At 38.8% G+C, this 23,904-nt stretch overlaps 1 protein-coding gene and 1 pseudogene across 9 annotated transcripts in view; one reads left to right on the top strand and one right to left on the bottom strand.

Moving 5' to 3' along the window:
* Positions 1-23,904, top strand: part of FRMD5 (FERM domain containing 5) — a 343,392-nt gene that overhangs the window by 141,637 nt on the left and 177,851 nt on the right. The gene's annotated exons all lie outside the window — the stretch shown is intronic.
* LOC112627796 lies at positions 838-2,425 on the bottom strand (annotated as a pseudogene).

The raw sequence follows: 23,904 nt of genomic DNA, 5'->3' as shown, positions 1-23,904 counted from the left end.
TGTTTCTAATATAAGTTCCCACGTGATGCCGATCCTTTGAGTAGCAAGGCTCTAGCTCTGTGCTGCCCAATGCGATAACCACTAGCCACACATGGCTATTGAGCATTTAAAATGAGACTGGTCTGAGTTGAGATATGCTGTAGGTGTAAAATACACATCAGATTTCTGAAGATTTCTTTGGTTTTGAGACAGCATCGCCCTGTGTTGCCCAGGCTGGAGTGCAGTGATGTGATCACAGCTAACTGCAGCCACAGCCTCCTGGGATCAAGTGATCTTTGTGCCTCAGCCTCCAGAGGCGCTGGGACCACAGGTGCATGCCACCACACCTGGCTAATTTTTTGATTTTTTTAAAAAAATTTTTTGTGGAGACAGGTCTCACCATGTTGCCCAGACTGGTCTTAAACTCTTGAGCTCAAACAATCCTCCCGTCCCGGCCTCCCACAGTGCTGGGATTACAGGTGTGAACACTATGCCCAGCTAAAATGACTTTCAAAGTCATTAAAGTCATAGGAAAATCTTAAAAAGTCATACTGCTATTGATACTGGCAGTGGATTATGCCTAAGCTGACAAATGTAATTTATCATCCATTCACTTTCGAGAGTAAAAGAGGATTTAAAAAATTATTATATAATTTTTTTGAGTACAGGGACTCTATTGATGGTATGCAACAAAGCAGGGCTCCCTAGGCCCCTCCCTCTTCAGGGAATCTGCATAGAAATTGTTAGGAGGGGAGATTCTCAGTGTGATGGGGGACTGAGTATGGCAGGGACTCCCCCAGCAGCTGAGGTCCTCTTTCTTCCTCTTGTGCTCTCACTGGGGCTGTTGGTCTGGGAGTCTTACTCTTTGGAGGCCATGTGGGCCATGAGGTTAACCACCCATTGCTGTAGCCAAATTCATTGTCATACCAGGAAATGAGCTTGATAAAGTGGTGATTGAGAGCAATGCCAGCCCCAGCATCGAAGATATAAGAGTGAGTGTCAACTGTTAAAGTCGGAGACAACTTTGTGCTCAGTGTAGCCCAGGATGCCCTTTAGGGGGCGCTCTGATGCCTGCTTCGTTACCTCCCCTACCTCCACCCACAGTCCGGAGAGGAGTCCCAGGCTGAAGTGCAGTGGTGCAACCTCAGCTCACTGCAACCTCGCCGCCTCCCAGATTCAAGTGATTCTCTTGCCTCAGCCTCCTGAGTAGCTGGGATCACCAGCATGCACCACCACGCCCAGCTAATTTTTATATTTTTAGTAGAGACAGGGTTTCGCCATGTGTCCAGGCTGGTCTTGAACTCCTGACCTCAAGCGATCCACCCACCTCGTCTTCCCAAAGTGCTGGAATTATAGGCATGAGTTTTACTGCACCTAGCCTGTTTCACTACCTTCTTGATGTCGTCACATTTGGCAGGTTTCTCCAGACAGCAGATCAGATGCATGACTGACACAGTGGTGGTGGGGACATGAAAGGCCATGCCAGTGACCTTCCTGTTCAGCTCTGGGATGACCTTACCCACAGGCTTGTCAGTGCCAGTAGATGCAAGGATGATGTTCTTAAAAGTCCCACAGCCATCGTTGCCATAGTTTCCCAGAGGGGCCATCCATGGTCTTCTGGGTGTCAGTAATGGCATGGACTGGGGTCATGAATTCTTCTATGATGCCAAAATTGTCGTGAATGATCTTGGCCAGGGGAATTAAGCAATTGGTGGTACAGGAGGCTTTACTGACAATCTTGAGGCCGTTTTTGTACTTCTCATGGTTCACACCCATTACAAACATGGGGACATCGGCAGAGGGGGCAGAGATGATGACCTTTTTGGCTCCCCCATCTAAATGAGTCCCAGCCTTCTTCATGGTAGTGAAGATACCAGTGGACTCCACGACATAATTAGTGCCAGCGTCACCCCATTTGATTTTGGTGGGATCTCTCTCCTGGAAGGTGGTGATGGGATTTCCATTGATGACAAGTTTCCCATTCTCAGGCTTGATGATGCTGTGGAACTTGCTATGGGTGGAATCATACTAGAACATGTAGTTGAGGTCAATAAAGGGATCATTGATGGCAACAATATCCACTTTGCCAGAGTTAAAAGCAGCCCTGGTGACCAGGTGCCCAGTACAACTAAATTGCTTTACTCTGGCCTTCACCTTCACCATGGTGTCCCAGGGGTGCAGCTGGCCCTGCACAAGAAGATGCTGTTGTCAAACGGGAGGAGCAGAAAGCCTAATTTTCAAAATATTTATTTCTTGACTGAAAAATTGTTTTATACATTGATGACTTTAGACTGTTTTATATTAAAATACATAAATACATGAATAAATTTATGCCAATAAATTTGACAGCCGAAGTGACATTTCTTGAGAGACATAAACAACCAAAGCTCACCCAAGAAGAAAAAGATAACTGGAGTAGCCCTATGTCTTTTAAAGAAATTTAATTAATGGTTTAAAATCTCAAAACCAAAAATAAAACTGTATTCCTAGATAGATTTACTTATACATTTTACTAGTTCTATACAAACTCTTCCTAGCTGGCTTTTTTAAAAAAAGAAGCTGACAAACTGAAATCACGTGGAAATGGAAAGAACGTAGATAGCCAAAACAATTTTGAAAAAGAAAAGGCTAGAGATTTCACTCTCATTGATTTTGAGACTTAATATAAAGCACCAGTAATCAAAATCATATGGTTTAGGCTTAAGGATAGATATATTCATCAGTGAAACAGAATAGAGTACAGAAATGGACTCACATGTATACAGTCAATTGATTTTTTTTTTTTTAACAAAAGTACCAAGGAAAAATTAGATATCCATGTACAATAACCTCAACCTTTACCATACTTCACCATACTCCTTTTATTTAAAAAAAATTACAGTAGTCCCTCTGTATATGGGCGGATTCCAGGACCCCTTGAGGGTACCAAAATCCCTTATATAAATGGTAAAGTATTTGCATGTAACCATATACTTTTTTTCCCATATACTTTTTTTTTTTTTTTTTTGAGACAGAGTCTCACTCTGTTGCCGAGGCTGGGGTACAGTGGTGCAATCTTGGCTCACTGCACCCTCTGCCTCCCGGGTTCAAGCAGTTCTCTGCCTCAGCCTCCCGAGTAGCTGGGATTATAGGCGCCCACCACCATGCCTGGCTAATTTTTGTAGTTTTAGTAGAGACAGGGTTTCACCATGTTGGCCAGGCTGGTTTCGAACTCTTGGACTCAAGTGATCTGCCTGTCTTGGTCTCCCAATGTGCTGGGATTACAGGCATGAGCCACAGCGCCCAGCCTGTAGCTACTAACTTTTGAAGTAATACTGATACTTCTTCAAAAAGACTGTGTCTTCTAGTTTTAATATTGAAAGTAGCATCTCTGTGGTCCCTATGGTGGATACAATATTTTGTGTGGTGTACATATTCATAATCAACTTACTTGAGAAGGAAATTTGGGACTTAAATTTTTATTAAACATGAACTTTTTAAAGTTTATTGCTGCCAGAAATGTTTGTTGCAAAGTAAAAAGGCATCACCAAACAAGAAAATAAAGTCTTTATTTACATCAGGAAAATAAATGATAAAATCACTGTGAAAGAGCATACAGACTACTGTCTAAATGTGTTGCAGCAAGGCTACTCAGATTGTATTTCCTGCACATGTATCTAACCTGTGATTTCTCATATTTCCCACTGACCTCACTATCTGGCAGCCTAGCAGCTTTGTGCATCTCACAAAAGACATGGTCAGGAAGAATGAACTGTCCCTAGCCACTCGTGTATTGGTACAATTCATTTGTTCAGCAAGCATGTGCATGCCATCTTTGAAAGAGAGGTATTACGTCCGGTATCAGAAAATGGTGGGGGAAAGTGACTGCTGGCAGTATTTCAGATGTACCACCATATGAAAGATGTTAATGCATCTCACCATTAGATAAGACCATGACAAAGGCTGGAAATTTAAAGCAGAGATCCTGCAACATTCATAACCACCCACCCCAGCTTATTTTAATGCAACGAGTAATAATAATTTTTGAAAAGTTAACATTCTGATTCAAATCTCAAATGTCAAACTTTATGGACTTCCCTGACAGCAGCAGGTAAATTGGACTGGCATAACAGGCTGGAATGAGTAGTTACACATTTATGGCCTATATCAGAAGCTCTAAACAATTCAGAGTATAAAGGGTAATAATAATAGTCCAGCCAAAGGGCCAGACTAATAGTGAGAGACCACTGGCCACCCTTTACTGCTAAAAAGCAGTAATCTTGGTGAAGCTTGGGAGAACCCCACGCTTTTCTTTAGGACTGAGGCTGTGAGAGCATCCATGGGCATTACAGTTTGTCTACTTTAAGCCCAGACTGAAACCACAATCTCTTTCAAATGCATTGAGACTTGTCCCAGAAATCTGCCCCTAGATTTTGACTGTGAAGGAGTCAGAGTTAAGTCACTATGATATTCAGAAAAGCTGGAATGTCTAAGTTGTGGGAAGTGAGAGAAAAGAGAATATAATGATAAAATTGCATTATAAATCCCATGGAGTAGGGAGTCAGGAAGGACATAGGATTTCCCCATTGATGTATCTTTGTGTCAAGAGCTGAAAAATGTGAGAGGATACTGCCTTACTCTTCTGAGCTAATCAAAAGCAGCAGCAAGTACACAGTGAAATAAGATTTAGTTGTTAAGTGGTAGGGAAGAGTGTTATAGTTTGAAAGTTTATGTTGTGTACTAGACATTATGTCTAAGTACTGTGGAGGATAGAAAAATATGAAACAGTTTCTTCCTGTTCACTGAGCCTATATATTTTTAAGGAATATAAAATGTTTGCAGACAGGGGCCTGTCTCAGTTCCTCTGTTAGAGCTCAAGCCCTTAATCCAACTACTCTCAGATTCAGATTTGAAGAATAAGATAGTGAGCCAGGGATTTTTTCCTTTTTCATTATTTTATGTAATTAAGTGGCTTCTCACCTTTTCTTTTTTGTAGGTAGTCCTCATAGAATTATCATTTCTGTCTTTTAGCTGCCCTCTTGTTCCATTATGGAATGAAATTATGGTTGTCCTAGGTCATCAGTGCATAAGCCATTTGGGGACTTAAAAAAAGTGTGCTATATAGTTGAGGATTTTATTATTTCTGCCCCAAATATTTTGACTTTAATTTTGAAGGGAATATTTCTAAGATGTACCTTTTTAAACAGAGAATGTTTATCTTTATTCTTGATTCAAGGTCATGTTTAGGAATGTCAGTGTTCTGTGTTGTAGATATATATGGTGCAGGGCATGAAGCTGAGTGATTTAATTTGTCACTGTAGAGCTCGGCACTGTCACAGCCTCTTCTCCCCTGGGCCCTTGAACTGCCTTGGTTGTCAGACTTCTGGGTATCCTCCTAGAGTAGATACTAAGGAGCATGTCCTTAGGCACTCTTTGCATGCTGTCTTCCCTCGCTGCCTTCAAGGGCTGCTTATGAGCTGGTAACTCTTTGTCGGATTAGGCTGTAGAATGAGTTTCTTTTCTCCCTCTTTTGTAACTGGCTTTCTTATGTGTCAGTGTCTGCTACTTGCAACCTTGCTGCCTACTCTGTCATCATTTCGAACCTCTGCTTCTGCTTCTAGTCTCTGTTCTATCTGACAGCTCTCTCCTCCTTGTCTTCTCTTTCTCCTTTGTGTCGTAGACATTGTCAGCAAATTGGAAGAAGGCTTTTCCTACAAATAGCCAGTGCAACTCTTTAGCACTTTCAGCTATTTTTGTTGCCAGGTGTTCAGGGACTTGATCTGAAACTTAAATACTATTTTTTTAAAGGTGTTTCTGAATTTGAAACCAGGGATTTGTCCAGAAACCTGTCTCTACATAAATGAAGTTTCACTTTACCTCTTATAAAATACAGTGATCCTGGTTGGGCACAGTGGCTCACACCTGTAATCCTAGCACTTTGGGAGGCCGAGGCAGGTGGATCACGAGGTCAGGAGATCGAGACCATTCTGGCTAACATGGTGAAACCCCATCTCTACTAAAAATACAAAAAAAAAAAAATTAGCTGGGCATGGTGACGTGTGCCTGTAGTCCCAGCTACTGAGGAGGCTGAGGCAGGAGAATCATTTGAACCCAGGAGGCAGAGGTTGCAGTGAACCAAGATCGCACCACTGCACTCCAGTCTGGGTAAAAGAACGAAACTCCATGAGAGAGAGAGAGAGAGAGAGAGAGAGAGAGAGAAACCCATACTAAGAATATCTCTTGTTTTAAATAAGAGTAGAATAATTTAGTTTTTGTATTTATTATCCAGCCTATTGGCTTGATATTCTCAGATGCTTAAGGCCCAGAAAAATTCCAGTTCTTCTATGAAGGCTTTCTTTACCCTTCTAGAACCTATGCAGACTCTATCATAGCATTTATTCACCTGGCCTTGAAATGTGCATGTTCTCTCCCTTAAAGACTCTTTGAAATCAAGGAGGGAGTGGGAATCTATTTGTATCATCTTATATTTCCCTCTTTACTACAGCTCTTAAGACAATACCTTGTATATAATAGCTTTCTCCAAAATGTTCTGTTGAGTTGGATAATCTGCTCACTCCCAGGTCCCTTCTGTAGTTTGTGATTGATGCTAGTTGAGGGTTCTTCCCACCAAATGTGTCATCTTGCATTTGCTCACATTAAAACTTCTCTGCCAGTTGCACAGGTTTCTAAGTTTTTCCTGTTGTCTGTCCCCAAAGATCCTGGCTCTTTGCTGCTTGGGGAAATTTGGTGTCAAACAGAAATAAATAAAGTTACTGTATGCTTCCCCTTCCAGAGTCATTTAAAAGATAAAATCTTTAAAAATGCTCTGTTCTTACAGAAAAATGTCTATTTGTTCCTCACATATTTTTGCCTCTGAGCCAGTTCACTCCCCACAATAAAACAGCCCCATTACTTTTAAAAAGAGCTTTATTGAGATATAATTTACACATAATTTATCTATTTAAAGTACATAATTCAGTGGCTTTAAGTTTATTGACAGAGCTGTACAACCATTACCACAATATAATTTTAGAACATTTTCATGACCCCCAAAAGAAACCTCATGCCCCTTAGCAGTCTGTCCACAGTTCCCCAGCTTCCGATCTGAGGCAAACCACAAATCTACTTTCTGTCTCTATAGACTTGCCAGTGCTGGACATTTCATATAAACAAAATTATACCTACCATGTGTGGTCTTTTGTGACTGGCTTCCTTCACTTGATACTGCTTGATATTCGGTTTTTAAAAATATTCTTGTATTTGTAACTTCTCCTCAGAACAGATGTGGTCTTATACTTCTGTGGCCTGGTTTTATTGGATTTGTGAGATTTGGTTAAGTTGCAGAATATACTGTTACACATCAGATAACATTGGCTGCTGATGATAATGAAAATGGCCCTGTTTCAGAGCTAAGATTAGGTTATAGATGTATTTCATAAAGCTGATCCAAACTATGGATGTGGTCAAATGAATTGGGATATATAGGACTCCATGGTTTTCACACTGACCCATTTTCCAATGGGTTGTTTGAGGCTTTGAGGTTTTTAATTCCTAAGGATCATAAAGCACTGGAACTGGAAGGGACCCAGCAGTCATGAAGCTTAGTCCCTCTTCTCTAACTCCTATCCCATTTTACAGAATTCAGAATGTTCATTGTTCAATATCAAATAGCTAATTAATAACAGAACCAATTATAGCCAGATTAGAAGTAATGTGTGTCAATTTGTAATCCAAGGTTCTTTACTTCTTTTTGGATTTTGTTGCTATTGTATCCTGGGTTCTCCAGAAACAAGAGACTGACTGGAAATTAAGTGAAGCTTTATTTGGCGGTACAATTTCAGAACAGTAAGAGTGAAGGAAAAGACATGAGAAGCGAGAAGCTCTGAGAAGCAAAGCAAGGTGATTAGATTGCCATGTTAGTAATTGTGTCATGATGATCCTCAAAGAGACACAGCTGGTTATTCAGCAAGTACATGTGCTTGACCATGTGCAATATCTCCAGATAGAATAGATAGAACAGTTCATGAGAGCAAAGAGGGAGAGGGAATTTATCTGCCCATCTCCTCTCTGGCTGCTGTTTCCCATTATCAAAGGTCAGTCTTTGGAGAGTTAACTCACAGTTCTGAGTGGTGTCATCCTGCCCTTCCACTTGGAAAGCCAGATTCCATGCCCTGGTGAAGGATTTCATCCAAGTTTGGAAGTAGTAGGAGAATCCAGAAGCTCCGGGTATGTAGTTAATTTGTAGTCAATAGGGAGGATCTCCTCCACCCCCTATAATGTCCCTGGTTGTCCTCAGGGATGCTGAGGCAATGGTGTGGAGGGAAACTGAGAAGGTGTTTAAGGGACAGTGAGACAATGTTGTGGAGGAGAACCGAGGTAGTGTCTGATACACTTCCCAAGAGAGTGTTCTTCCTAGCCTAGGTTTCTGAAGTCATCTTTTATGAGCAAGATGACCCCTTTAGCTAGTGTAATTGAAGGAATTACTTAAATTGGCAATCATGTTTTTTTTCTAAGGAGACATTTTTTCACACTGCCATGGCTGACGCTCTTTAGAGTATTGAAACATGTAACTAAAACTGTCATTAGGAAACTTGTTCTCTTGGCCATCTCTCTTTTCTAGAAAAAAGAAAACACCTGGAAAGGCTTTGCAGAATTATAATTGCTTGGTACCTGGGTTTCTGTGTAGGTTGCCCCACATGTGGAGATTTCCTCAGTCAATTCAATTCTTATTCTTCTTTCCAGATGAACTGACTAGCCTATATTGAGATTTCTCCTGGTCTGACTACTTAGAGTTTATTGTCACTATATTTGCCCTACCCTCTTTCATTTAAATATTACTTCCGATTTTTCTATCCTGATTTGATTATATGCTAGTTTTCCTCCTGGAGATCTGTAATTTTTGGGAATCCCCCCACTGCCTCGAATTTTAAATGCTTGTTGACTACCTAAATATAAGCTGGGGTATTTGTTCTAGGCCAAGTTGTCAGAAAGAATTTGGGCAGTGGACAAAGAAGTAATTAAAGCTTTAAGTTCTTCAGCGAATAACTGCAAATGAAAATGTTAAAGTTAGTTGTTTCGAAAGGTTTGGAGATGAGAGAGAATCATATGTTGATTAATGAATAAGAGAGGAGGTTATTTCAATCTGGGGACAAATGGGAAGAAATACCAGGATAAGGAGGTAAAATGGTGGTTAGAAAATACCTGGTATAGAAAATGAAGAAGATCAGGCAAAGAAAGGAAGATTTATAATCATGACATTTATAGAATTAGAGAATCGTCAGAGCTTGAGGAGGCCTTAGAAATAATTTAGCTTAATCCAGTTAATGTATAGCTGAAGAAACTGAGGCTGAAAGAGGTTAAGTGACTTAAGGTCACACAATAGCTAAGATCAGAGCCCAAGATTTGAACTGAGGCCTTTGGATTGTAGATGGTTGTTCCACTGTACCACAGAGTACCACAGCTACTTTAAGAATGTTTCATATTTCCTTTCCTGAAGAATTGTTTTTGCTATTTGGTGGCTTTTTCATAGCAATATTTGATAAAATTTAAAGGACTTGATTTTTAATTTATTTTTAATGTTTTAAAATGCATTGCATATTAAAGCTTGTAGTGTGTATAGTGACTTTACGTTGACAGTATAGTGTCAGTTACAGGGCTTCAGCAAGCAAATGAGATCCTCTTAGTAGCTGAGGATAGTGCTAATCATTTAATAAAAGCACTTTAGTGGTTGCTTTTGTCATAAAAACATAGACCACTATCTAAACTCAAATCAAGTTATAAAAGACTCCAGTGTTTTTCTGGAGTCCAAATAATTGTTTTCGTGTTTGATCCTTCTACAGTGCTACTACTAGTCTATAAGGTGCCAGAGTCTTTACTCCTGGGCCAAGTAAAAAAATAAAATAAGACACAAACAACTTCCACCCCAGCTACCCACCCTAGCTCCTGGTCACAAAGCTTTGTGAGAGAAGCAGGGCTGCATTTCAGATCCCATAGCCAGGTGCCTTTGAGCAGTGCACAAACTGTGCAATTTTGTTTTGAGACAGAGTCTTGCTCTATCACCCAGGCTGGAGTGCAATGGTGAGATCTCAGCTCACTGCAACCCCCGTATCCCGGGTTCAAGAAATTCTTCTGCCTCAGTCTCCTGAGTAGCTGGGATCACAGGCGTGCGCCACCACACCCAACTAATTTTCGTATTTTTAGTAGAGACAGGGTTTCACCATGTTGGTCAGGCTGGTCTCAAACTCCTGACCTCGTAATCTGCCCACCTCGGTCTCCCAAAGTGCTGGGATTACAGGTGTGAGCCACCGTGCCCAGCCAGCTCCACTCTTTTGGAAGCAGATCCTTGTGTACCTTTCATCCTTGTGATTCTGGTATTACCCTTTTGAAAACTGACATATCACTCACAGTTTTATCCTAAAGAGTTTACATATGATTAAAATATGGGTAGAATCTAATTAGAGGATTATTAATATATTCTCCAAAGAATAGAAATCAGTTATAATTCTATAGAATTATTATAGCTAGAATAATTCTATTCTTTGGCGGACAACCCCTATGAAAATAGCATTCAGTTGATGGTTACAATCTGTTAAACAATTATTTGTATTAGATGTTTTTGCATTCACTCAAGGGTCAGTTTCTATAATGAAGATGTTATTTGTCATGGAATTAGTTAATGTATATTTGAAGGGACTGTGGTAAAATCTGGCAGGCTGGGGATTTTTATGGTTGTAAAGAGTTGTTCCAAATGGCTCTGGAGAGCGGACAATTGCAGGGAAGATAAGAGGTTGGGATGAAAACTACTCCCACACCCTGATGCTTTCTTCCCTCAATGCCTCATTTTCACCTGTGAGTCAATGATTAGGAAAATGAAATAACATTAAAACAACACTGTTTTTCATGTTATTAGTAGCTGTTAATCTTTTACTATAACTGCCAGAGATTTTGTGTTTTAAAAGACATAAATGATCAGTATACATTATGTCAAGTGGTTGAACATGAGAAGGCAAACAACCATAGATATACTCCATGGGAGTGTTTTTTATAAAATGCACAATTTTAATGCTTTAAAGGTTGGGTGCTTACAGTTTGCTATTTGCTTTCACACATATGATGATGTTTAATCCTGACTATAATTCTATGAAATGGAAATTATTAATCTCATTTTGTGAATAACTTGACTTACTCAGTGCCCCTTCTTTTCATATTCTGAATTCTTTCCTAAACTATCTTATCAGTGCCTATGACTTCAGTTATCATCTATAAAATTAGTAAGTATATCAAATCTATATTTCTCACCCTGAGCTTCAGATTTTTATATCTAATGGTCTTTTTAGCCTCTCCATTTGTATATTTCAGAACAAACTGAGCTTGTGGACTTCCCTATCAAACCTGGTCCTCTTCCAATGTTTTCTTTATTAATGAATGACATCAGCCATCATCCATCTGATTGTGCAAAACTAGAAACCTAGGTCTTGCCTTAAGCCATCCTTATTCTTGTCTCATATCCAGTATGTCACAGAGTCTTCTCAATTTTGCTTCCTACATAACTCAAATCTGTCTGCTTTTGCCCATCTCTACTGTCGCTGCTCCCATCCAAGCTCTCTAGCATCATCTTTTTCTGCTATTCCAATAAAAATACTAGTATTTGGGCTTTTCACCCACTCACATTCATTCTCCACACAGCAACCAGAATGATCCTTGCAAAACACTAATTTCAAGATGTCACTACCCATCCCACCCTCCTTAAAACTCTAATGAACTTTACTTCAAGAACTTCCCATTGCTCTTAAAATAAAGACCAAATCTTTACCATGACTGGCAAGGACTACTGTGGTTGCTTTCCTTCCATGTTCATCTTTTGCCAGTATCCCCCTAACTTTCTCAGCTTTTTAATGTACCACGTTCTCTCCTGCTACAAACTTTTCCCTTCCCCTGGTTTGAAGTTGTTTTCCTGCTCAAAGTTAGTTACCTCTTATTCCATCTGATTTTAGCTTCCTCTGAGAAGCCTTCCCTGACTCCTAATCCATGACAGATCTAGTCTCCCTGCAGTATTCTCTCATAATACCATCTACCTCTTCTTTGTAACACTTAGCACAGTTACACTGTTGTAATTATTTGTGTGATATTTTAAAAATAGCATGCATCTCTCTTACCAGACCATGAATTCCCTCATGGCAGGGAGTGTCTCATTTTATGTCCTGTTATGTCCCCATCACCTAGGATACTACCCAGCACATACTAGACCCTCAGTATACATTTGTGAATGAATGAATGAATGAATGAATTCAATATTCTCTAAGGCCCTTTCTGCCTCTAACATTCTATGATTCTATAAGGGACAGAGAATTATACCACTAGATAAGTATTAAATGGAGTGTAATTGTTCACTGTGTTTAAGAAATGGTCAGCCGGGCGCAGTGGCTCACGCCTGTAATCCCAGCACTTTGGGAGGCCGAGACGGGCAGATCACGAGGTCAGGAGATCGAGACCATCCTGGCTAACACAGTGAAACCCCATCTCTACTAAAAATACAAAAAATTAGCCGGGCGTGGTGGCGGGTTCCTGTAGTCCCAGCTACTAGGGAGGCTGAGGCAGGAGAATGGCGTGAACCCGGGAGGCGGAGCTTGCAGTGAGCATAGATTGCGCCACTGCACTCCAGCCTGGGCGACAGAGCGAGACCCCGTCTAAAAAAGAAAAGAAAAGAAAAGAAAAAAAGAAATGGTCATGGTGTCTTTTGTTGGAACTAAAACTGATACATTAGAGTGGGGCTTCCCAAAATCAGTGAAAGGACTCTAATATTGTTCCTAGGCACTATCTCAGGGCATCCTGAGCAATATTTTGATTCTGGAAATGGAAACAAATGTTATGTAAAAAGAAGTGGCTGCGGAAGCAATAATACCCAACTAGTAACAAGTATACCTTGCACTCAGCTCTTAGATTCGAATACCATTCTCAGGTAAAGGAATGAAGGATCCTTAGAGAAACGGCTGATTCTAGGATGGGGACAGGAAATATACAATATAGGCCTGAAGCATCTTATAGTGCCAGACAGTAAGTGCTCAAAAGAAACACAATGGTTGCGTATGTTAAAGGGACACAGGATCCAACTGAAAGAGCTCCCAATGGTCAATGCTAGAAAAATTTGAGCAACAAAATAAAGTAGTATTGCATTGTAACCCAAAGTATAAAATTGATATATGTAAGTCCATACTGATATAAATAAAAGCCTGAATAAATTGGAGAGAATAGAAAAAGCTGTAATAATAGGGAGAATAGACAAATCTCCCATGAAGAAAAATTCAAAATCATATATGTAACTACTTTGTTCTCAAGGAGGTGGAGCACAACTCCTTACTCCTTTAGTGTAGACTGTATGTAGTGACTTACTTCCAAAGAATAGAGTATGTAAAGAGGCAAAAGAAAAAAAAGAGTTAACTTTACAGTGGAAAATTCTGACAGACACTGCCTTAGCCAGGCAATGAAGATCAGCATTAACAGTGATAAATGTTCATAGTATTACCCTTGATATGATGTGATAAAAATGGCACTTTATCTCTGTAGTTCTTCCTCCCTGTAAGTTCTTGCTTCTCGTAAAAACTTATAAGCTCAGTTAATCATGAGGAAAACATCAGACAAATCCCCACTGAGAGACATTCTACGAAATACTTGACTAATACTCCTCGAAACTGTCAAGATCATAAAAAAAAAACAAGGAAAATCTAAAAAACAGTAACAGCCAAGAGGAGCCTAAGGAGATATGACTACAAAATATATTGTGAGATCCTAGAATAGAAAAAGAGCATTAGGTTAGAACTAAGGAAATGTGAATAAAGTATGGATTTTATTTTATAATAATAATATTGGTTATTGTCACAAATGTGCTGTACTAATGTAAGATGTTAATAGGAAAGGAAACTGGATATCAGATATATTGGAAGTCTGTACTATGTTTACAACTGTCAATCTTTAAAACTGTAATATCTTTAAAACTGTTCTTAAGTAAAAATTATTTAAATGTTTTTTTAAAAAATGACTGGGCTGGGTGCGGTGGCTCATGCCTGTAATCCTAGCACTTTGGGAGACTGAGGGGGGCAGATCACATGAGGTCAGGAGTTGAAGACCAGCCTAGCCAACATGGCAAAACCCTGTCTCTACTAAAAATACAAAAATTAGCTGAGTGTGGTGGTGCACACCTGTAATCCCAGCTACCAGGGTGGTGGAGGCAAGAGAGTCACTTAAATCTGTGAGGCAGAGGTTGCAGTGAGCTGAGATTACGCCACTGCACTCCAGCCTGGGCGACAGAGCGAGACTGTCTCAAAAAAGAAAAAAAGGCCAGTGTGCCTCACACCTGTAATTTGGGAGGCTGAAGCATGAGGATCACTTGAACCCGGGAGTTCAAAACCAGGCTGGACAACATAGCAACACATCTCTACCAAAAAAAAAAAAAAAAAAAAAAAACCACTAGCAGCCAGGCATGGTGGCATGTGCCTGTAGTCCCCAGCTACTCGGGAGGCCGAGGTAGGAGGATAGCTTGAGCTCAGGAAGTTGAGGCTGCAAAGAGCTATGGTCACACCACTGCACTCCAGCCTGGCGGCAGAGTGAGACTTTATCTCAAAACAAAAAAGAAAAAGAAAAATACTCTTTAGTTATCAGATACTCCTCAAGTATAACTTCTCTATCATTTTTTTCTTTCTAGTGTTTTGAATTTTATTACTTGAGCTGAAATATTCTAAAGATGTAACCACTCTCTTTTTTGCACACTGCTTAAGATGAGAAGAAATCATTTATATGGAAACTAGAATAGCTGATATTCCAGACTAAAGTAATAAGCTTCTGCATTAATAATTCATAGATGTAATTTTTGTGAAAGATATGGTTTATTCTAATCTTCTGGTGTTCCTAAATTTGATTTTTTTAAAGTTTATTCACTAAACTAAAATTTACTGTGGTCATATTCAGGGTGATATAGGGGTCAGGAAGGTTACTTGTACACAGATCCTGCCCACAAGAAGATTATTGTTTAGTGCTGGAGACAAGACATGTTTATAAGCAACTAAATCATAAAGTAGAGGTCTATAACTTTCCAATGAAGATGTTGATAAAATACTATCCGAAATCAGTAATGGAAGAGATTATTCCCAATTGGAGAGCTCCGGGAAGGTTTCATAGAGGAATTAGTAGGTTGACCTAGACTTGAATAATTTCAGATTCCTCTAAGTCAAGAGTTATATATTACTGATACATGTACTTCCAGCACATAGTAGGTATTAAATAACATTTGTTGAATGACTGAAGGATTTTAAATGCAAATGGAGATGAGAGAAAGGACAAGGAAAGATATTCTAGTTCTACCTATTGCTTCTAACAATGTTGTATAAAACAAACATCTATTCTTTTTTTCTTATTGATTCCTCATTTGATAAATGAGTTAATTTGATTATGTCACTTTCAATTTTTATATCTCAACAAATACATTATTTATAAATATATTGTTTGCAAAGGCTTTTTATGGTTACTTTTTGATGGCTGGAATATGGAATGAAGGAGCAAAGCCAGCCCTTTATTCACTAGGGTTACTCTGTTTTTTTAGAAGCCCACTGTCCAGCTTAAGGTTTATTTGGGTTACTTATACTTTTGTGTGCCTTATTTCTTTAAGCTACTTTGAAGCTTGTGGAAGTATCTGTCAGGTGATGGTACAGATTCCAGGAGAAGTAAAACTCAATCAAATGAGTGGTCTACTTCTTAACAACTGGTTAGAGTTCTGGTTTGGGAGCTTAAAACTATGTTTGAAATAAAGATTGCATATCATCTGTGGATTTCAGTTGTATAGGCTATCTCCCTCATTTCTATGGATAATTAAGACATGGCTGATAGCACATGCCAGCCATTTTTAGGAGGGTTTCCCTGTTGGTTGCACTATTGTAGTTTGTTTTTAAATTGACCCAACTTTTAAATCTATAGGCAATAACAACAATGCATGCTGCCTTTCCCCCAAGAACTACAAAGTGGCTTAGCAGTGAATTTCTAGGTATATGATTATATTCAAAATTAGTGTAGATATGAGATCAAAATCGTAGTGAGCCTGGGCATGGTGGCTCACACCTGTAATTCCAGCACTTTGGGAGGCTGAGGCAGCAGATTACTTGAGCCTAGGAGTTCAAGACCAGCCTGGCCAACCTGGCGAAACTCTGTCTCTACTAAAAATACAAAAATTAGCCAGGAAAGGTAGTGAACACCTGTAATCCCAGCTGCTTGGGAGGTTGAGGCGCAAGAATCACTTGAACCTGGGAGATGGAGGTTGCCGTGAGCCGAGATCACACCACTGCACTCCAGCCTGGGAAACAGAGTGAGATTCTTCTCAAAAAAACCCCAAAATAGATAAGTTGGACTTCATCAAAATAAAAAACTTTGTGCTGCAAATGTCACCTAGAAAGTAAAAAGACAACCCACAAAATGGGAGAAAATATTTGCAAATCATGTAACTGATAAGGGACTCATATCCAGAATATATGAAGAACTCTTACAACTCAATAATGAAAATATAGCCCAATAACAAAAGGACAAAGGATATGAATAGACGTTTCTCCAAACAAGATACAAAAATGGACAATAAGCACATGAAAAGATGCTCCACATCATTAGTCATAGGGAAAATTAAAATAAAATCAAAACGACAGTGAGATATCACCTCATACCCATTAGGATGGGTGTAATTAAATGGATAGACAAACCTTGCTTGGGAGGATGTGGAGAAAGTAGAACTCTCCTATACTGCTGGTAAGAATAGAAAATGGTATAGCCACTTTGGAAAACAGTTTGGCAGTTTCTCAATAAGTTAAACTCTGTGTTTATAGAGTTACCATGTGACCCAGCAATACCACTCCTAAGTTGGCAACCGAGAGAATTGAAAATAGATGTCCACACACAAATTTGCTAATGAATGTTCATAGCAACATTTTTCATAGTAGCTTGAAAGTGGAAACAACCCAAATGGCTATCCACTGAGAAAAGGATAAACAAAACATGGTATATCCATGTAATAGAATATGATTTTGCAATAAAAAGAAAGTACTGATATATACTACAACATAGATGAAACTTGAAAAAGTTATGGTAAAACCCAAAGGGCCACAAGTCATATGATTCCCTTTTTATAAAATGTCCAGAATAGGCAAACCATTAGAGACAAAAAATAGATTAGTGGTTGCCAGGCTCTGGTAGGGATTAGGAAAGGTGTTGGCAGGAATGAGAATTAGCTGCTAATGGATACGGGGTTTCTTTTAGGAGGGACAAAAATATTCTAAAATTAGATTGCTGTAAACATATCAAAAATCAGGGAATCGTGTACTTTAAATGGTGAATTTTATGATAGGTAAAGTATATCTCAATAAATCCATTTTTAAAAAAGAATTGTCATAGATGTTTGTATTATAAAATTTATTGATCTTTATGATAGGGAAAGGGTCACCCCATCAACACATAACATTTAAAACTTTCCACGGGCCTAGGAACATTAAGCTAAAGGACAAATCAGACAGCAGGCCAGAGGGCACCCATGTCTGGCCTAGTAATTGGTCAGAGGAAGTTTAAACAGTTTTTCTTTGCCTTTTCTTTTTTTTTTTTTTTTTCTTTTTTTTGAGACAGGGTCTTGCTCTGTCGTCCAGGCTGGAGTGTAGTGGCGCAATCTCGGCTCACTGCAATCTCTGCCTCCTGGGTTTAAGTGATTCTCCTGCCTCAGCCTCCCACATAGCTGGGATTACAGGAGCCTACCACCACACCTGGCTAATTTTTTTGTATTTTTAGTAGACGGGGTTTCACCATGTTGGCCAGGGTGGTTTTGAACTCCTGACTTCAAGTGATCTGCCTGCCTCGGCCTCCCGAAGTGCTAGGATTACAGGCATGAGCCACTGTGTCCGGCCTTAAACAGTTGTTTCATTGACTAACAGTTGGATTGTTTCCTAAGAGGATATCCTCACAGTAAAGATGACACTGGCATGCTAGACATCTATAGCAAAATCTGAATTAATATCTTCTAAAAATGGTTCCAGTTGGTATTCAGTGTAGAAAGGTTATAGGATAATCTTTTCTTAGGCTACATGGATGTCTAGTTTTTGATATTTTCAAATTAAGGGAAATTGAACTTGGCTAGCCTTATATAACTTCCAAATGTATTACATTATGTATTGTAGTGTTTCCAAGAATTTGCAAACACTAAAATGTTAAAAGGTTAGGAACTGCTTAGAAAAACTATAGTGCCTATTGCTATTCTTGGAAAAGTAATTACACCAACATTGTATTTTAATTCCAGAGCCAAAAAAATCTGTGTCAGAGTCAGCTAGCAAACACCAGGAAAGCTGCTATGAAGGAAGATTGGAAATTTAAATTCATATTAGCCTCTTGAGCCAGTATTTTTGTGCATGGCCCATTGTACTTTTCTATTTGCCTTGAGTTGGCATTGGTAATTAGACACTGAATAAACCTTAAAGACATAAATGAATGTGCATATGGGTATGGAAATGTGTAAGGATATGGAAGTGTCCTTGGTGCAATAAAGCTTATAATGCATTTTCTGTCATTTGTCATCAAAATTATTTTTTCACTATGTGTGGCTTGTCTACTTCCATTCTTGCTGTGAGGTATTTGTAGCTACTTATTAATTCCCGTTTTTATTTTTTCTTGAGTTCTCTCCTACTTGTTCCTTATTCAGGGTTAAATTTAAAATGTTCCAATCTTTTTCTTTGGGGAATATTTAAGAACAGAAGACTGTGACATCACTCCATCTTCTTCAATGAAAGGAGAACCTCATTCATTCATTCATTCTGGAATGAATTATTATGTACTCTATGCAAGGTATTATGCTAGGTGTTGGGTGTTTCTAAATTAATCAAGGAGATGACTGCAGAGCTGAGTTCTGAGGTACTGTTTAAAGTAACATTTCGGTGCTATGCATAATGATAGCAGCAAAGAGACTATGCAATTGTAGGTCAGAAGAAACAAAATAATTCCACTGAACTATCTGTGACAGAGTGACAAATGACAACAGACCTTGTTCAAGCCTTGATCATGAGCTGAAGGAATAACTGCATTTCCTATTAGTCATATAGTGCTTTGACCTGATATTAAAGTCATCTGTTCTCATATTTAGGGTACAACAGCATTGTATTCACTTATCAAAGAGAATGGGTGACAAATCCTACATTTCTTCTTTCTACTCTTCTTCTGACCTTTCCTTACACTCTGAATGCCGTTTCTAACCACGCCTATCATTTTGTTTCTCCTCCTCCTATATTACTGTACTGTCTGTTGAAGAATAGTCTTTATTACTAGTTTTATTGTCACTGATATTTCTTAATAAATCATCTGATCTTCCATGTTGAATTTAAAGGATATACATGCATATACAAATATGTACATAAGCGTAGTAAACTTTTCCACTTTCCCCTGTTTTTGCTTTTTTTCATTGATTATCATTGATGTGGGTTGATCAGCCTTTTGGTATGAATCATTTAAGCGTAGTCAAGATACTCCAGAGAGGGAAAGTGAATGTCAGAACTTACTAGCTATTTCTCTTTTGTTAGAAAAGACAGCATGACAGGAAAATGAGTCCTTGCCATAAGTGCCATGTTCAAAAATCTAAGGTTAAATTGGAAAATATCTGGGATAAATGATGGAATTTGCTAATTATTTACTTCCTGGACACATCTGACTGGATAATCCAAGATAAACTGAATTTGACCTAATTGAATTTTGTAAATGATTGAATAAGACTATACTTTACACTGAACTGAACATTTAGTTGTTTTTTTTTCCCACTAACTCGTGAGTGTAGGAAGGAGAGTCAGATTAGTTCTAAATGAAATGAAGAAATTTTATTTTTTTCTCCACATCTGAGTTATAGTGTGAGTTATGTGTCACAGTTTTATTTATGGGGAACTGAGAGGATGTATAGTCTTTAAAGCAGTCTGGGACAGAAAACTTAGAGAGGAAATGAACATAGAACATGTCGTATTAGGGAAACAGAGGGAATGAGAATTTTTTTTTAATACTTTAAGTTCCGGGGTACATGTGTAGAACGTGGAGGTTTGTTACATAGGTATACATGTGCCATGGTGGTTTGCTGCACCCATCAACCAGTCATTTACATTAGATATTTCTCCTAATGCTATCTCTCCCCTAGCCCCCAACTCCCCAACAGGCCCTGGTGTGTGATGTTCCCATCCCCTGTGTCCATGTGTTCTCATTGTTCAGCTCCCACTTATGAGTGAGAATGTAGGGTGTTTGATTTTCTGTTCTTGTGTTAGTTTGCTAAGAATGATGGTTTCCAGCTTCATTCATGTCCCTGCAAAGAACATGAACTCATCCTTTTTATGGCTGCATAGTATTCCATGGTGTATATGTGCCACATATTCTTTATCCAGTCTATCATTGATGGGCATTTTGGTTGTTTCCAAGTCTTTGTTATTGTGAATAGTGCCACAATAAACATATGTATGCATGTGTCTTCATACTAGAATGACTTTATAATTCTTTGGGTATATACCCAGTTAATGGGATTGCTAGGTCAAATACTATTTCTAGTTCTAGATCCTTGAGGAATCGCCACACTGTCTTCCACAATGGTTCAACTAATTTACACTCCCACCAACAGTGTAAAAGTGTTCCTATTTCTCCACATCCTCTCCAGCACCTGTTGTTTTCTGACTTTTTAATGATTGCCATTCTAACTGGCATGAGATGGTATCCCATTGTGGTTTTGATTTGCATTTCTCTAATGACCAGTAATGATGAGCTTTTTGTCATGTTTGTTGGCTGCATAAATGTCTTCTTTTGAAAAGTGTCTGTTCATATCCTTCATCCACTTTTTGATGGGGTTGTTTCTTTCTTGTAAATTTGTTTAAGTCCTTTGCAGATTCTGGATATTAGCCCTTTGTCAGATGGATAGATTGTAAAAATCTTCTCCCGTTCTGTAGGCTGCCTGTTCACTCCGATGGTAGTTTCTTTTGCTGTGCAGAAGCTCTTTAGTTTAATTAGATCCCATTTGTCAATTTTGGCTTTTGTTGCCATTGCTTTTGTTGTTTTAGTCATGAAGTCTTTGCCTATGCATATGTCCTGAATGGTAGTGCGTAGGTTTTCTTCTATGGTTTTTTATGGTTTTAGGTGTAACATTTAAGTCTTTAATCTATCTTGAGTTAATTTTTGTATAAAGTGTAAGGAAGGGATCCAGTTTCAACTTTCTGCATATGGCTAGCCAGTTTTCCCAACACCATTTATTAAATAGGGAATCCTTTCCCCATTGCTTGCTTTTGTCAGGTTTGTCAAAGATCAGATGGTTGTAGATGTGTGGTGTTATTTCAGAGGCCTCTGTTCTGTTCCATTGGTCTTTATCTCTGTTTTGGTACCAGTACCATGCTGTTTTTGTTACTGTAGCCTTGTAGTATAGTTTGAAGTCAGGTAGTGTGATGCCTCCAACTTTGTTCTTTTTTATTAGGATTGTCTTGGCTATGCGGGCTCTTTTTTGGTTCCAAATGAAAGTTAAAGTATTTTTTTTTTTCAATTCTGTGAAGCAAGTCAATGGTAGCTTGATGGGGATAGCATTCAATCTGTAAATTACTTTGGGCAGTATGGTGATTTTCATGATATTGATTCTTCCTATTCATGAGCATGTAATGTTTTTCCATTTGTTTGTGTCCTCTCTTATTTCCTTGAGCAGTGGTTTGTAGTTCTCCTTGAAGAGGTCCTTCACATCCCTTTTAAGTTGGATTCCTCGATATTTTATTTTCTTTGTAGCAATAGTGAATGGGAGTTCACTCATGATTTGGCTCTCTGTCTGTTATTGGTGTATAGGAATGGTTGTGATTTTTGCACATTGAGTTTGTATGCTGAGACTTTGCTGAAGTTGCTTATCACCCTAAGGAGATTTTGGGCTGAGACTATGGGGTTTTCTAAATATACAATCATGTCATCTGGAAACAGGGACAATTTGACTTCCTCTTTTCCTAATTGAATACCCTTTATTTCTTTGTCTTGCCTGATTGCACTGGCCAGAACTTTCAATACTATGTTGAATAGGAGTGGTGAGAGAGGCCATCCTTGTCTTGTGCCAGTTTTCAAAGGGAATGCTTCCAGTTTTTGCCCATTCAGTATTATATTGGCTGTGGGCTTGTCAGAAATAGCACTTATTATTTTGAGATATGTTCCATCAGTAGCTAATGTATTGAGAGTTTTTAGCATGAAGGTTGTTGAATTTTGTCAAATGCCTTTTCTGCATCTATTGAGATAATCATGTGCTTTTTGTTATTGTTTCTGTTTATGTGATGGATTGCATTTACTGATTTGCATATGTTGAACCAGCCTTGCATCCCAGGGATGAAACTGACTTGATTGTGGTGGATAAGCTTTTTGATGTGCTGCTGGATTCGGTTTGCCAGTATTTTTTGAGGATTTTCGCACTGATGTTCATCAGAGATATTGGCCTAAAATTTTCTTTTTTGGTCATGTCTCTGCCAGGCTTTGGTATCAGGATGATGCTGGCCTCATAAAATGAGTTAGGGAGGAATCCCTAACTTTTTCTATTGTTTGGAATCATTTCAGAAGGAATGGTACCAGTTCCTCTTTGTACCTCTTGTAGAATTCGGCTATGAATCTGTCTGGTCCTGGACTTTTTTTGGTTGGAGGCTATTAATTACTGCCTCAATTTCAGAACTTGTTATTGGTCTATTCAGGGATTTGACTTCTCCCTGGTTTAGTCTTGGGAGGGTGTATGCATCCAGGAACTTATCCATTTCTTCTAGATTTTCTAGTTTATTTGCTTAGAGGTGTTTATAGTATTCTCTGATGGTAGTTTGTATTTCTTTGGGATCAGCAGTGATATCCCCTTTATAATTGTGTTGTATCTATTTGATTCTTCTCTCTTTTCTTCTTCATTAGTCTGGCTAACAGTCTATTTTGTTGATCTTTTCAAAAAACTAGCTCCTGGATTCATTGATTTTTTTGAAGCGTTTTTTGTGTCTCTGTTTCCTTCAGTTCTGCTCTGATCTTAGTTATTTCTTGCCTTCTGCTAGCTTTTGAATGTGTTTGCTCTTGCTTCTCTAGTTCTTTTAAATGTGATGTTAGGGTGCCAATTTTAGATCTTTCCTGCTTTCTCTTGTGGGCATTTAGTGCTGTAAATTTCCTTCTACACACTGCTTTAAATGTGTCCCAGAGATTCTGGTACGTTGTGTCTTTGTTCTCATTGGCTTCAAAGAACATCTTTATTTCTGCCTTCATTTCATTATTTACCCAGTAGTCATTCAGGAACAGGTTGTTCAGTTTCCATGTAATTGTGTGGTTTTGCGTGAGTTTCTTAATCCTGAGTTCTAATTTGATTGCACTGTAGTCTGAGAGACTGTTTGTTATGATTTCCGTTCTTTTGCATTTGCTGAGGAGTGTTTTACTTCCAATTATGTGGTCAATTTTGGAATAAGTGTGATGTGGTGCTGAGAATAATGTATATTCTGTTGATTTGGGGTGGAGAGTTCTGTCGATGTCTATTAGGTCTGCTTAGTGCAGAGCTGAGTTCAAGTCCTAGATATCCTTGTTAATTTTCTGTCTCGTTGATCTGTCTGTGTTTTCAGTGGGGAAGTCTAAGTCTCTTTGTAGGTCTCTAAGAACTTGCTTTATGTACCTGGCTGCTCCTGTATTGGGTACATATATATTTAGGATAGTTAGCTCTTCTTGTTGCATTGATCCCTTTACCTTTATGTAATGCCCTTCTTTGTCACTTTTGGTCTTTGTTGGTTTAACGTCTGTTTTATCAGAGGCTAGGATTGCAACCCCTGCTTTTTTTTGTTTGTTTGTTTTCCATTTGCTTGGTAAATATTCCTCCATCCCTTTATTTTGAGACTGTGTGTGTCTTTGCGTGTGAGATGGGTCTCCTAAAATACAGCACATTGATGGGTCTTGACT

Source organism: Theropithecus gelada, chromosome 7a, assembly GCF_003255815.1.
Source record: "Theropithecus gelada isolate Dixy chromosome 7a, Tgel_1.0, whole genome shotgun sequence".
NCBI classification, from domain to species: Eukaryota; Metazoa; Chordata; class Mammalia; order Primates; family Cercopithecidae; genus Theropithecus; species Theropithecus gelada.
Note: the sequence above shows the minus strand (reverse complement) of the source record. Positions and strands in the feature narration are given on the sequence as shown.